A 13570-nucleotide genomic window follows, 5' to 3' on the forward strand; every position below is an offset into this window, starting at 1 on the left:
TGAAAAAAGCAAGCCGAAGAATATGTAAGTATGATACCAATTGTGAAAAATTAAAAAAAACCACACAAAACAACGCCATATATTATTTTCACTATATTTATATTTATATAAAAGAATAAAAATACTGGAAAGATATGCCATACGGTTTGGTAATTGTTGCCTCTGGAGAGTAGAAAAGGGACTCGGACTGCACATGGGAACAAAGAAGGTTTTATTTCTCATGTTTTTAATTGAAAATGTTCTTGAGAAAAATGCAATAAGGTAATAATTGCCAGTTTGGGGCAATGAATACACCACTGTCTGTTATATTTTTCTTTGTACTCACTGTAGTTTTTTTTTTAAGTTTCATTTATTTATTTTGAAAGAGAGAGAGAGGGGAGGGGCAGAGAGAGAGAGAGAGAGGAGGAGGAGGAGAGAATCCCATGTAGGCTCCACATGTTGCCAGTGCAGAGCCCAATGCGGGGCTGGAACTCACAAACTGCAAGATCATGAAATCAAGAGCTGGATGGTTAACCGACTGAACCACTCACGCACTCCCTCACTCATTGTAGTTTTAAAGATGTGTTTCCAAAAAAAAAAAAAAAAAGAAAAAGATGTGTTTACACATTCTTTGATATTCCTTCCCTCAAGAGATGGAGTTTAATTTCCTTCTCCTTAAGTTTGGGCTGGATTTGGTGACTGGCTTCTAGAAAATAGAATATGGCAGAAGGAATGGAATGCCACCTTTAAGATAAGACCAGTAGCTAGGAAAGAAGATTCTAGCTTGTATCCTGGGTTCTCTCTCTCTCCTTCTATTCCTTCCTCCCAACCCCCTCTCAGATTTCTCATTCTGGGGGACCAGCTGCTAAGTTAAACGAACAGCCTTATGGAGAAGCCCGCATGGTGAGGAAATGAATCTGCTACCAACAGTCAGAGGAGTGAGGTCGTGTGATTCTTAGCCCCTTCAGATAAGTGCCGTCCTGGCCGACAACATGACTACAGGCTTGTGAGAGACCTTGACCGAGAACCATACAACTAAGCCACTCTCAAATTTCTGACCCTCAGAAATTGTGTGAGATAATAAATGTTTATTGTTTAAAGCTGCTAAGTGTTGGGGCAATTTGTTACATTGCAGTAGATAGCTATTGTAAGTTCTCTGTATTTATATTTTTTCTCAAAAAAGGAAAAATCTCTTCTAAATACATTTATAAGTCAATAAAACTTTAAAATGAAAGGAATAGAAAGAAACTATTACCTACTCCCTTAAAATATCAACACAAACCAAGAAGTCAAGTGTTTGAGGGTATCAGAGTCATAGAATGAAGCTTAAGAACATGAACTCTAGAGCCAAACAATCTAGACTTAATGCCCTTCCTCTGTGCCTCACTAGCTTTGTGACCTTGGGAAAGTTACCTAACCTCTCTGACCATCAGTTTCCTTATCTGTAAAATGGGAATAATAGTAGTTCCTGCCTCGTAGGTTTGTGGTGAAGGTTAAATGAATCTATTTGTTCTCTGTATTTATGAGTTTGTTTCTATTTTTTGTTTATTTTGGTTTTTAGATTCCCACATATAAGTGAAATCATATGTTATTTGTCTTTCTCTGACTTATTTCATTTAGCATAATCTAGTATGGTGACAGGCAGTGACTGCATTTGTCATGGTGAGCATTGTGTGATGTATAGAATTGTTGAATCACTCTGTTGTGCACCTGAAACTAATATAACATTGTATGCCAACTATATTTCAATAAAAAAAGGCTAAATGGACCAACAAATATAAGGCAATTAGAACAGTGCCTGACATACAATGAGCACTTTATACATGCAACTTATAATTCTTAGTATTGTTTAAAGGCAGGGGACCTTAAAGATGATCTAATTCAACCCTTTCATTTTGTGAGTGAGGAAAATGGAGATTCTTCATTTAGGGCTTAGAGCTATTTCTTCCTTGAGATGTCATTTCCACAGGAATTTTCTTTTTCCTCCCTTTATGTTAATTATACCTACTGAATGTCCCAATTTGCAAGGAACTTTGTTGGGCTCCTTTACATACAGTACCTCATCTAATCCTTAAAATAATGTAGGTATTTTTGTTATCTCCGTTTTGAAAAAAACACTCAAACTCTGAGAGCTTATCATTTGCTCACAGACTAGTTAGTGGCAAAGTCAAAATTCAAACTCAGGTCTTCTGATAACAAGATTAGTGGCACAAGTACGTTTTAAACCATTTTAAGGTGTTTCAAGATTGACTGTGGATTATAAAGCTCTTGTAGCCTTCTCTGCCTACAACCTTATAGGACTCTAGAACAGATGTTTTCTTTGTATTCTTTTTTGGAGGTTACTATGGGTCACTTTCACATTTTTCGAAGGATGATCGAATCTGGAATCATGATTTCATCTTTCTATAGAGCAAGACCTATTTCTACAGAATGCATTGTTTGGTCTATTTCATTTCCATAATATTCTTCTACTTGGTTCCCTATTCTATATTCCAAAGAGGAACATGTCAGCTGACTGCTAAGCACTGGCAAGTCATCTAACGAGACTTAGCAGATTAGGAAGAGCTCAGGAAATGCTCCCAACCTACTAAAACTGACCTCAAACCTACTATTAATCAACCATGAAGCTTTAGTTTTGTTATTTGATTTTCACAACAATCCTATGAAACCTACTGAGATTTTCCCTTGTCTTACGGATCAGATAGAATCTTGGGGAGTTGAATTGGCGTATTCGGAGTAACAGATCAGAAGTAGCAGAGTTCTGAGTGTCCTTTTCAAAACATCTTTACAACTGTACCCAGTAATTCCACATCTGGGTCTTTATCCTCCAGAAAGACTCTCAAAGGGTGCAAAAATATATGTACAAGTGTGTTCATTGCATTATTCGTAGTAATGAAAACTTGAAGACTACTTAAAGATTCAACCACAGAAGGTTATTTAAAGAAATTATGACAGGGGTGCTTGGGTGGCTCAGTTGGTCAAATGTACAGGGTCAGCTCAGTTCGTGATCTTGCAGTTCATGAGTTTGAGCCCCGCATAGGGCTCCCCACTGACAGTGCAGAGCCTGCTTGGGATTCTCTCTCTCTCTCTCTCTCTCTCTCTCTCCCCTACTCTCTCTGCCCCTCCCCCACTTGTGCACACGCACGCACTCTCTCTCTCTCTCAAAAATAAATGAATTTTAAAAAATCTATTAAAAAACAATAAATAAATAAAGACATATTCATACTCTGGGAGGGATACTTAGCAGCCATCTAAAACAATGAGGTGAACATACACATACACAGACACACACACACACACAGGGACATGAAGAACAGACCCAAAAAATTATTTAATTAAAAAAATCAGGTTACAGAACAAGATGTGATTCCATTTTAATATAAGGAATAAACTTCACAAATTACTAGGTCTGTGCATATAAAATGGTGTCGGAGATCATGTAACACACGTTAACACTGATAATCCTTGGTTGCAGACAGTTGGGAGCAGGAAAAAAAAAACACACATGAATTCCAACTTAGGTTGTTTACATTTTTATAATGGTTATATGTTACTTTATACCTAAATGTTTTAGGCTGAGTTATTCACAATTTTTAAAAGTTATTCAGCCTCTTAAGTATTGAATTTTTGTTATGTGTGTGTTCAGCACTCTGCCAGCCGTTAAAGGACTCACAAGGAAGCTCTCTTGAGGAAGTTTGCGTCTGGTTGGAGAGAAAAGCAGAACTTGGAAAATGATACCAGACAGTTTTTATACTTCACTGCTGGGGGAATGACCAATTAGTGTGCCAGGCAGATACCTTTTGGGAAGAGTCATACAGATTTCATTCTCTGTTGAAGCTTTTGTAGAAGGAAGGTGGTCTTGTGTCCCAAATTTCCCTGCAATGGGATATTTGCAGCTTTGAGTATCACTAAAAATCATGAATTGCTCAGTATCACTTGGGTTAACTAAACTGGAGTAATGTGTCCTTTATTCATCTATTACGTACAGTTCTCAAAAGTGACTTTGATTGGCTTTTCAGCATCAACAGAAATTGGGCTGCTGAAACTGGGTGATGTTGCCTCAGGCACCCAGTGTCCCTTATACGTAGCCCAGAGAAGGTCATTTCTGGCTTGTGAAGCAGTTCTCAGTCCAAGCCAAACCAAACTGTAATGGCCAAGGTATCTGGGTTCATTTTACTGACAAAGCATGCTCTTTGAGCCACAGAGCTTACATTTAAAAGAGCTGATTGGTGCCGCTTTTCTTCATGGCAAATTATGGACACCTACAGCTGTGTAGTATACAAGTTAACAGTGAAAATAGCAGAGGTAAAGGAAAAGCCTCTTTGATGATAGCCAGGTTCAAAAAAATGAAAGAGAAGTTGGCATCTCTTAACTAGTTTTCTTGGGTAGGGCTGCTTTATGTAGTTGAATAGGTTGTATCTGCATTGGAGTGTTCACTGGGGGAGAAAATCAGGCTGAGTTCTGCTCACCAAACATGGTGCAGTGCTGGCTATGTGGCCCTGCCATGTATGTGATAAGGTTCGTGGGAGAAGAACGCCTTTTTTCAAGTAGCATAAAAGCACCTTGTGGGCCAGCAATGATCCTATCCTTGGGATAATATCGGCTTGTAAACCCTAGCAAACTGTAGAATCAGAACTAAGGGCTATGCTGAAAGATTTGGAGGAAATGGAACTCAGCAGAAAACTCAACTAAATATTTCCAACTTGAGCCTGGTACATGGTTCATATTTAATAAATATTTGTTAAATGAATAAATAGTGCTGGGGATAGAGTAGGGAGAAAAACAGACAAAATCTTTGAGCTTGTGTATTGAATTAAAGTAAGATGCAGTACTTACTATACTGCATGATACCATTTACATAAAGACCACAATTAATAGTTAACTGAGAGGAGTATTCAAGAATTATTAAGGATGATAAATCAGGGGGACTTTTCAGTTCATATTGTTGAGAGTTTTTACATTAAGAATATGTTCATGAATTACTGCTTAATTTAAATTAAAAAAATTTAAGCACAAGAAAGCCAAGAAATAGTGATAGACAGCGGATCATATGGGCCAGCTTCTCAATCTTTCTCAAAAAAAAAAAACTTTTATAATATTCATTACATTATATAAATGAATTAATTTAACTTGTCTTCTATCAGATTTCCCTCAGAATTACTCCTTCTTAGCACAGTGATGCTATAACTTCCTTTGTACAATTCATTCTCCTTTCATTCTTGGGGTATGTATCTTGGCACTTTCAGAAATCTTCAAATTACAAATTTCATGATAGCTTTTTCTTTTTTTTTTCTTCTTGATAAAACTTCTAGTTAGGAATCACTTTTAAATTAGGCTGTTTCTCTTTTTCTACAATTCCAACACCAGCACTAAAAATTGACTTTCTGGTGGAGACCATTTTGATAAAGAAATAATAATTAGAGAAAATTAATTCACAAGTGTCCCCATGTATATAAAGGTAAGGGGAGAACAATAAGATAAAAACTTCAGGGGTATTCAAAGAAATCTGGTAGTCTCATTCAGTCACCAGCAATTCTGTAAAACTAGAATTTATGTGTATAAAATTCGAATTCTTTTTTTTAATAAAATTCAAATTCTTACCACAAAAGAATGACAAATAGTTTCAAGACCAAGTGTCTACTGAACAATTGATTATATTAGTAATATTTCAATTCAATAGGGTCTCTCTGAGATTATGTTCAGATCACTTTAACTAGATTTTTGATGTTTGTAAAACTTTTAAATCTCAAATTAATCAAACATTTCTTATGATGTATAATTTCTGGTTTAAAAAATTTTTATTATTAGGCATAACATAGACGTAAAGTATAAATAACAACCATAACAATAATAAGTGAACACCCAGATATGCTCCACCCCACTTAAGAAATAGAATATTATCACTCTATGTCCTACCTTCTGTCCCTGCACTATCTCATCCCTCTTCTTTCCTCCTCTTCCCCATGGCTATCTTCTATACTGAATTTTGTATTTATCATTTCTTTATTTTTCTTTACAGTTTTACTACATATGAATGTATTCTTAAGTAGCAGGTTGTTTAGCTTTGCATGTTTTTGAACTTTGTATGAGTGGAAGCATATAATTCTTCTCTCCTGAAACATGTTCTTTTTTTCTTCAACATATAGGTTTTTGATGTTCATCTATGTTGACATATGTAACACTAATATATTTTCACTGCTATATTGTATTCCATTTTATGAATAAACTGCAATTTATTGATTCAGTTGCTTGATATTTGAGTTACCAGTTTTCTATTTGAAAAAATGGCAGTGTTAGCATAATTAAACATATCTCTTGGGTAAGAATTTCTTTAGGGTATATATTCAGGAGAAGGATTCCTGGATTGTAAACATGTGCACATTCTAGTTTATTTGAAATGTTGTAGTGTTTTTCAAAGTGGTTTTAAACAAATGGTTTTTTTTTATTATTGAAGTATAGTTGACATATATTAGTATATTAAAGTGGGTTTTTTAAAGTTTATTTATTTATTTTGAGAAAAAGAGAGAGAGAGAGCAAGCACAGGGGAGAGGCAGAGAGAGAGGGAGAGAGAGAATCCCAGGCAGGCTCCATGCTGCCAATGCAGAGCCCAACATGGGGCTCGATCCCAGGAACGGTGAGATCATGACCTGAACTGAGATCAAGAGTCGGATCTAGGCACTTCGAAGTTTAGTCATTCATTCTTAGTAAGTAGTCAGAATTTAATCCTCATAAAAAGAAGCAGCTGTCATTGTAATATCCTTATGCAGGTAAGGAAACTTAGATGCAGAGGTGTTTAAGTAACTTGGCCAAGGATCTCATATGACTGGAAAGATGTAGCTAGTATAAAGGCAAAATACAGAGACAACTAGACTTTTTGTTTTTGAAGGATGCCAAGACTTTGAAGTTATTTTTCTTTTCTTATTTTATTTTCATCACATTTCTATTTTCTGTAAACCAAAAGCCACACTGCAAAGTCTTATTCTTAGATTTCTGGCAGCTTGGACATCTAGCCAGATGATTGGAATTTCAGTCATTTTTTTTCCAAAGTACTTACTTGTAGGTGGCAGTGTTACTTGCAAACCCTACTTTGCATTTTTTTTCTGGGGAAGATTAGAAAAAGCCATCTGGTTAACATTACCCTGAAAAATTCTTCTCTGAGTGGAGCTTCCTAAGAAGAAATTTTAAGGGAAGAATGTGGTATAAAGCTACGCAGAATACAAATAGAAACATTTAGAAACTGAAGCATTGCATTCTGATACTTATGAGAAGTATCTTTCCGTACAATAAATTCACTTTTCTTCCAGCCCTTTTCTCCACTTTTCCTTTTGAGGAAATTTTTTTTTTTGAATGAAACTGTTTCTTGATAACACTTTTGTAGCTCTTGTTGAGGTTTAATCTTGTTCACATACTGCTTGATTTTGAACTTTGGGCTCCTTTTCCATTAGCTGTCTTTTCTATTCATGTTTTTGTTACCACCATCCTCCACCTCCCTAATAGTCGTTCTTGCCTCTCTTTGCCTAGAAGAGAATCTGGCAAATAATAGGTGCTCAGTAAATACTTGTTGATTAACCGAATGACTGCTTAAACGGAATGAACAAATGAACTAGTGAGTGAAGACCTTTCCAGGGAGGAAAGAAACAAGATTAAAGAGAGAAAACTTGAAACAAATTGTAACTGATGGACTTTGTAAAGAAGGTTTGGTGATAATGACTTTATTCTTTTACATTCCCTAAAATCTGTTGACCCTGAGAAGGCTACATATCCATATAATTTCAGGACTCAGTTTAGAAAAATCAAATGCTATTCTAAAAATGACTATTGGATCCATTTAAAAAGTTAGTTTTTTGGTCTAAATAATTCATTTAATTACAGTTATCTTGTCCGGTTATTTGACACCTACAACTAACAAGATGTTTTAGATCTTTAATGCCTAGTAAGTTACTCTTTCTTATCTTTTACTTTGAATCTCTTAGAATATCATTTTATATTGTACGGTTCTTTAGTTTTCAAAGTAACAAAAGTTAAAGATGGTGACATTAATCTGGGCCATGTTAAATCATACCTGTTTAAAAAAACATTCATGATGGTAAAAACTGAGACATTGATTGGCATTTATTATAATTCTTATTTTTGTCTTCATAAAATTAACCTTTTGTTTATTTTTTTAAGTTTATTTATTTATTTTGAGAGAGAGAGAGAGAGAGAGAGTGAGTGTGAGCACAGGAGGGACAGAGATAGAGGGAAAGAAAGAATCCCAAGTGGGCTCCATGCTCAGCATGGAGCCCAATGCAGGGCTTGATCCCACAACTGTAAGATCATGACATAAGCTGATATCAAGAGTCAGATGTTTAACCTACTTAGCCACGCAGGTGTCCCATAAAGTTAGCCTTTTAAACAGCAACTTTCAGGCTCATAGATTTCACTTATATTGTATCTTATGAATTAAAATTTTTTATTTCCTTAATACATTTCTGTATTTTCCAAAATTTATCCAATAAACCTTCATTACTTTTATAATCATAGAAAGCAATAGATCCCATTAGTACCCGACCTCTCCAAATCAGCCACTTATCCCTCTGAGCAAATTGTTGTTCAGATTTATATTTTATCATAGTAATTTCTGAAGGCATGAGAACCTATGGCAGTAATTTCACCTTGAAATTCCTAAGGGCTCTCTCCAAGTGAGTGAATAGAGAATTACATTCAAAATGTATTCATGTAGAATTTGCAATTGCCTTCTTTGATTGTACTGTCTATACTCAGGCAATATCAAGGTTGAAATTACACACTGATATACTTAAAATGATTTAGAACATATGAATTTATTTCCTTTTCTATCTTTATGACATCCATTGTTTTCTTACACATAAAATAGGGCAATAGTTGCTAAACTCTGTTTTAGTTCTGATACTCTCTAATCACTCAGATTGTTCTACAATAAATTCATTAGAGAGAAAATTATGGAGAATTGTATTTTGAATTCCCAAGAACACTGTTCATCTCAGGAACCAGTATATGTTCTCAAATTGCATACAGAAAAATGCACTTTGAAAGTGTACCCATGACCTATACAGAATCACACTGGATAGAAAAAAATTGGTAAGTTTGAAGAGTTTTAATCCTGTAATAATCATCTAACCATATCCTGTACCTCTGGTTTCTGTCATTACCTCCTAAATAGAAAGACATCTATGGATTTCCATATGACATTACTTAATAAAGAGGAACTTTCTATAATTTCTTTGAATCTTTTGAACCTTTTATTTCTCTAACTGTAGAACCCTGCTTATAACATAGACTCCATTAATGAACTTCTATTCAGTTACCTCATGACTTTCATACACATCCCCAGGGTAACTCAGGATGTGTCTGATCTGTTTTTAGAAGAGGTGGTGGCCTTTGGATGGATTATGAATTTAAAAAATATATTATAGGTATTTTCTTTTTTTCTTTTTTTAATGATTATTTAGTTTTGAGAGGCAGAGAGAGAGACAGAGAGACAGAGTGTGAGCTGGGGAGAGGCAGACCGAGAGGGAGACACAGAATCCAAAGCAGGCTCCAGGCTCTGAGCTGTCAGTACAGAGCCCAACGCGGGGCTTGAACCCACAAACTGCAAGATCATAACCTGAGCCGAAGCCGCATACTTAACCGACTGAGCCACCCAGAGGACCCTACAGGTATTTTCTTTTGAAAGTCCATTTTCAATTCTTCTGAAGAGAGCCAGCATATCTTGGTAGGAAAACAGTTAAAAATAACAAGCTTGGAAACAAACAAACCTGTTCGTATCCCAGCTGTACTTTGAACTTCTGCCTGACCTTGGACAAGTTACTTTACGGATCTGATCCTCAGTTTGTCATTTGTAAAATAGAGATAATAATAGAACTCCTTTTGTAAAATTGCTTATGAGGAATAATTACATGCCACACACTAAACACTTTGCATTCCATTTAATCAAGTAATACTCATTGAGCACTAAGAAAGTGCCAGGCACTGTGCCAAGATCTGGTCTAACTCAGGACTGTTCTTTTTCTTCCCTCAAGTTTTTTTTTTTTTTTTTTTTAATCTAACTTCTATTCCTTTAGATCTCAGTTTAAATGGCACTTTTCTCACAGAAATCCTCTGTGTTAGCTCAGGTCCTCCAAGAAACTAATATCAGGTTAGGATTAGATGTGCCAGAGATTTATTAGAGGAGATCCCTGAGGAAGATAAAGGAGAGAAAGCAACAGTAAGCAGAGAAAGACTCGGATTCCAATGCAAGTCTGACATCTGTTGAAGGAGAGGGAGAAAGGAGAATCGGGTAGGAAAAGATTGCAGTACTAAGAAAGTGTTGGCTATGCCAGTGGGGAGTTCTGAAGCCAGAATTGCCCATTAGAGGAGTTCTGTGTCCTGTAGGGATGGACTGGCAGTAGTATCTCTGCTGTGCTCAGTCATTGGCTGGTTGAGGCTCAGGAGAGGCATAGCCTCCACTCCAAACGTGGTGGGTCTGGAGAGGCACTATCTGGGGTTGTCAGTCAACTATGCTCCTCACATAGGAGAGCTTAGAAGTGCATGTCCATAGCCAGCACAGCCTCCATAATAGGTTGGATCCCCCAGTTATTTGCTCTTATAGAGACACGTATGTTCCTTTTCTCTGTTACCACCGTAAAAATTAAGTTTCTGTTTTCTAAATTTGTAAAGGTTATTGTCTCTGAACGGTCATCTACACGAAGGTAGAAACTGGGTGGATCTTCTTTACCATTGCTTCCCCAAGAGGCACAAGATGCCTTGGGTGAAATGGCAGATAATAAATACAAAGTACAAGAGTAGTCATTATTTTTATCCATTCTCTTCTATTCTGCACTTTACCACGTCCAAATCAAAGCACTGCAGCCTCACACTGCAGGATAACTTGCAGATTTCAGCTTAACCTTATTTTCTCTGGAGCGTCTTTATTTCATTTTGTCTTAGGGAGATGTTGCATCTTTACTTTTGTTTTTAACTTTTTAAAAAATGTTCATCCATTTATGTTGAGAGAGAGCATGAGAGCATGCGTGTGCAGGGGAGGGGCAGGGAGAGAATCCCAAGCAGGCTCCGCAATGTCAGCGCAAAGCCCAGTGCAGGGCTGGATCCCACCAACCATGAGATCACGACCTGAGCCAAAAGCGAGAGTCAGACGCTTAAGCAACTGAACCACTCAGGTGCCCCGCATCTTTCCTTTTAATATGTATCAAAGCGAATCAAAAGTGGTGAGGCTTTGAAGACGGATTTTGGAAATGTGCTAAAATACACTCATGCATAAGGAAAGAAGAACTTCTGGCACCTGGTTGTAAATTCTTTCTACTATTTCAGTGGGTAGAATCTAAAGAATGTCTCTTCTGGGCCTAGAGAGCTATTTATATACACTGGTGATTGCCGACTTCTCTCTAAATGACCTATTTCTCCATCCCCATCTCCTTTCTGGAAACCAAAATTTTCATCAGATACAACAGAGAGTGTTAGGGAGATAAGAACGGGAATGTAAGTGAGTAAGACAAAGATGAAGGAACCTAGAAGTTAGAGTGGACTCCACATCATGGAAAAGTTCAAGATGCTCAACGGCAAATATAAAATCGACAACTACAAAACCACATCATCAAAAGCTCTTGAGTCCCTTAGTCCTGCCCTTCTTCCCTGACTACGTCCCAAAGCAGAGCTTTGAGTCAGGGAGGGGCCTACGCTATGCTAAAGGAGGAGGCATAGAGTGCAGAGTCTAGTTATCGAGATTCAAATCTTATCTTTGGCCTTTTTGTGGGATATTGAGCAAAGTTGCTTGACTTCACTAAGACTTAATTTTTTTACATGTACAGTGAAGATAATGAAAGTAGCAATCTTAGAGGACTGTTAATCAGAGTATAAGACATAATTTATGTAAATTGCTTAGCAAGGTGCCTGGCATATAGTAAGCTCCCAATAAATCTCTTTGCTATCAATTCTTGTTAGGACTTCTGCCATACCCTGCTCCAGCCATTTTCAAAGTGTGTTTTAGGAGCCATGTAGTCAAAATTATTTTCAAAATAATAGTGAGAATTTATTTTTTTTATTGTTTTAACTTTTGCTTTGATAGTTCAAAAGCAAATCATTGTAGACCACAAAATACTACCTCACATCCACTAAGATGGCTATAATAAAAAAGAGAGACAGTAATAAATGTTGGCAAGTATGTGGAAAAATTGGAATACTCATACACAGCTGATGGGGATGCAAATGGTGCAGCCATTTTGGAAAAGAGTCAGCAGTTCCTCAAAAAATTAAACACAGAGTTATCACATGGCCTAGCAATTTCACTCTTAAGTATATACCTAAGATAATTGAAGACATAGGTTTTTAAAAAATTTTTAATGTTTGTTTATTTCTTTGAGACAGACAGACAGACAGACAGAGTGTGAACAGGGGAGGGGCAGAGAGAGAGGGAGACACAGAATCCGAAGCAGGTTCCAGGATCTGAGTTGTCAGCACTGAGCTCGATGCAGAGCTTGAATCCATGAACCATGAGATCATGACCCAAGCCAAAGTCAGACTCTTAACTGAGTGAGCCACTCAAGCGCCCCAAGATGTGTTTAAACAGAAACTTACACATGAATGGTTATAGCAACATTATTTGTAACAGTCAAAAAGGGGACACCCAAATGTCCATCAGCTGGTGATTGGATAAACAAAATGTGGTATATGACACAATGGAATATTGGGTTGGATAATACTATTGAAGGGGTTGTCCTGTGTATTGATTATTGGAAACTTTAGTAGCATCTCTGGCTTCTAGTCATCAGATGCCAGTAGCAACCACCTCTAGTCCCAAGTTGTGTCAACCCAAAATGTCCCTGAATATTGTTAAATAGCCTCTGGGAGCAAAATCACCTCTAGTTGAACACCACTGGCACAAATCAATAGTCCTTATGTTCTTCACTTCTCTTGCTGTTTAAAAATAAATTACAATTTAACTTAACAGTGTTCTTAAGGAGGGTACTTAGATTCTTCCGATGAGATTGGAAGTGATAGTAACAAATGTGGTATTTAGATAGCATAGGATGAAATATGTCAACATTTGGAAGATCTACATAACTCAGTGAACGAATATTTCCAATTGACCACTGTGGGATGTTAAAATTACTCACAGTTTAAGAGATTCACCGAAAGTGCAACATGGACCAATAGATTTTCCCTTTAAAAAAAAAAACGTCACAGCTTGTTGGAGGTGTAATTGACTCATAATAAGCTACACATTTCTACACATGTATATACACATGAAAATATTACAACAATCAAGATAATTAATGTGAATATCACTCATGAAAGTTCTCTTCTAATCCTCTATATTCTCTCCCTTCTACATTCTTCCTACATTCAACCCTTCACCCCAACTCATTCTCCAGGCTCCCACTGACTTGTTTTCTCTCTAAAGATTAGTTTTCATGTCCTGGAATTTTATGTGAATGGGATCATACAGTATGTACTATTTTTTGCTCAATTTCTTTCACTGATCATAATTGAGATTAACCATGTTGCAAGTATATCAAAAGTAAATTTGTTTTTACTCTTAGTATTCCATTGTATGGATATATCATGAATTGTTTAT

This window comes from Acinonyx jubatus, chromosome A1, assembly GCF_027475565.1.
Source record: "Acinonyx jubatus isolate Ajub_Pintada_27869175 chromosome A1, VMU_Ajub_asm_v1.0, whole genome shotgun sequence".
Taxonomy (NCBI): Eukaryota; Metazoa; Chordata; class Mammalia; order Carnivora; family Felidae; genus Acinonyx; species Acinonyx jubatus.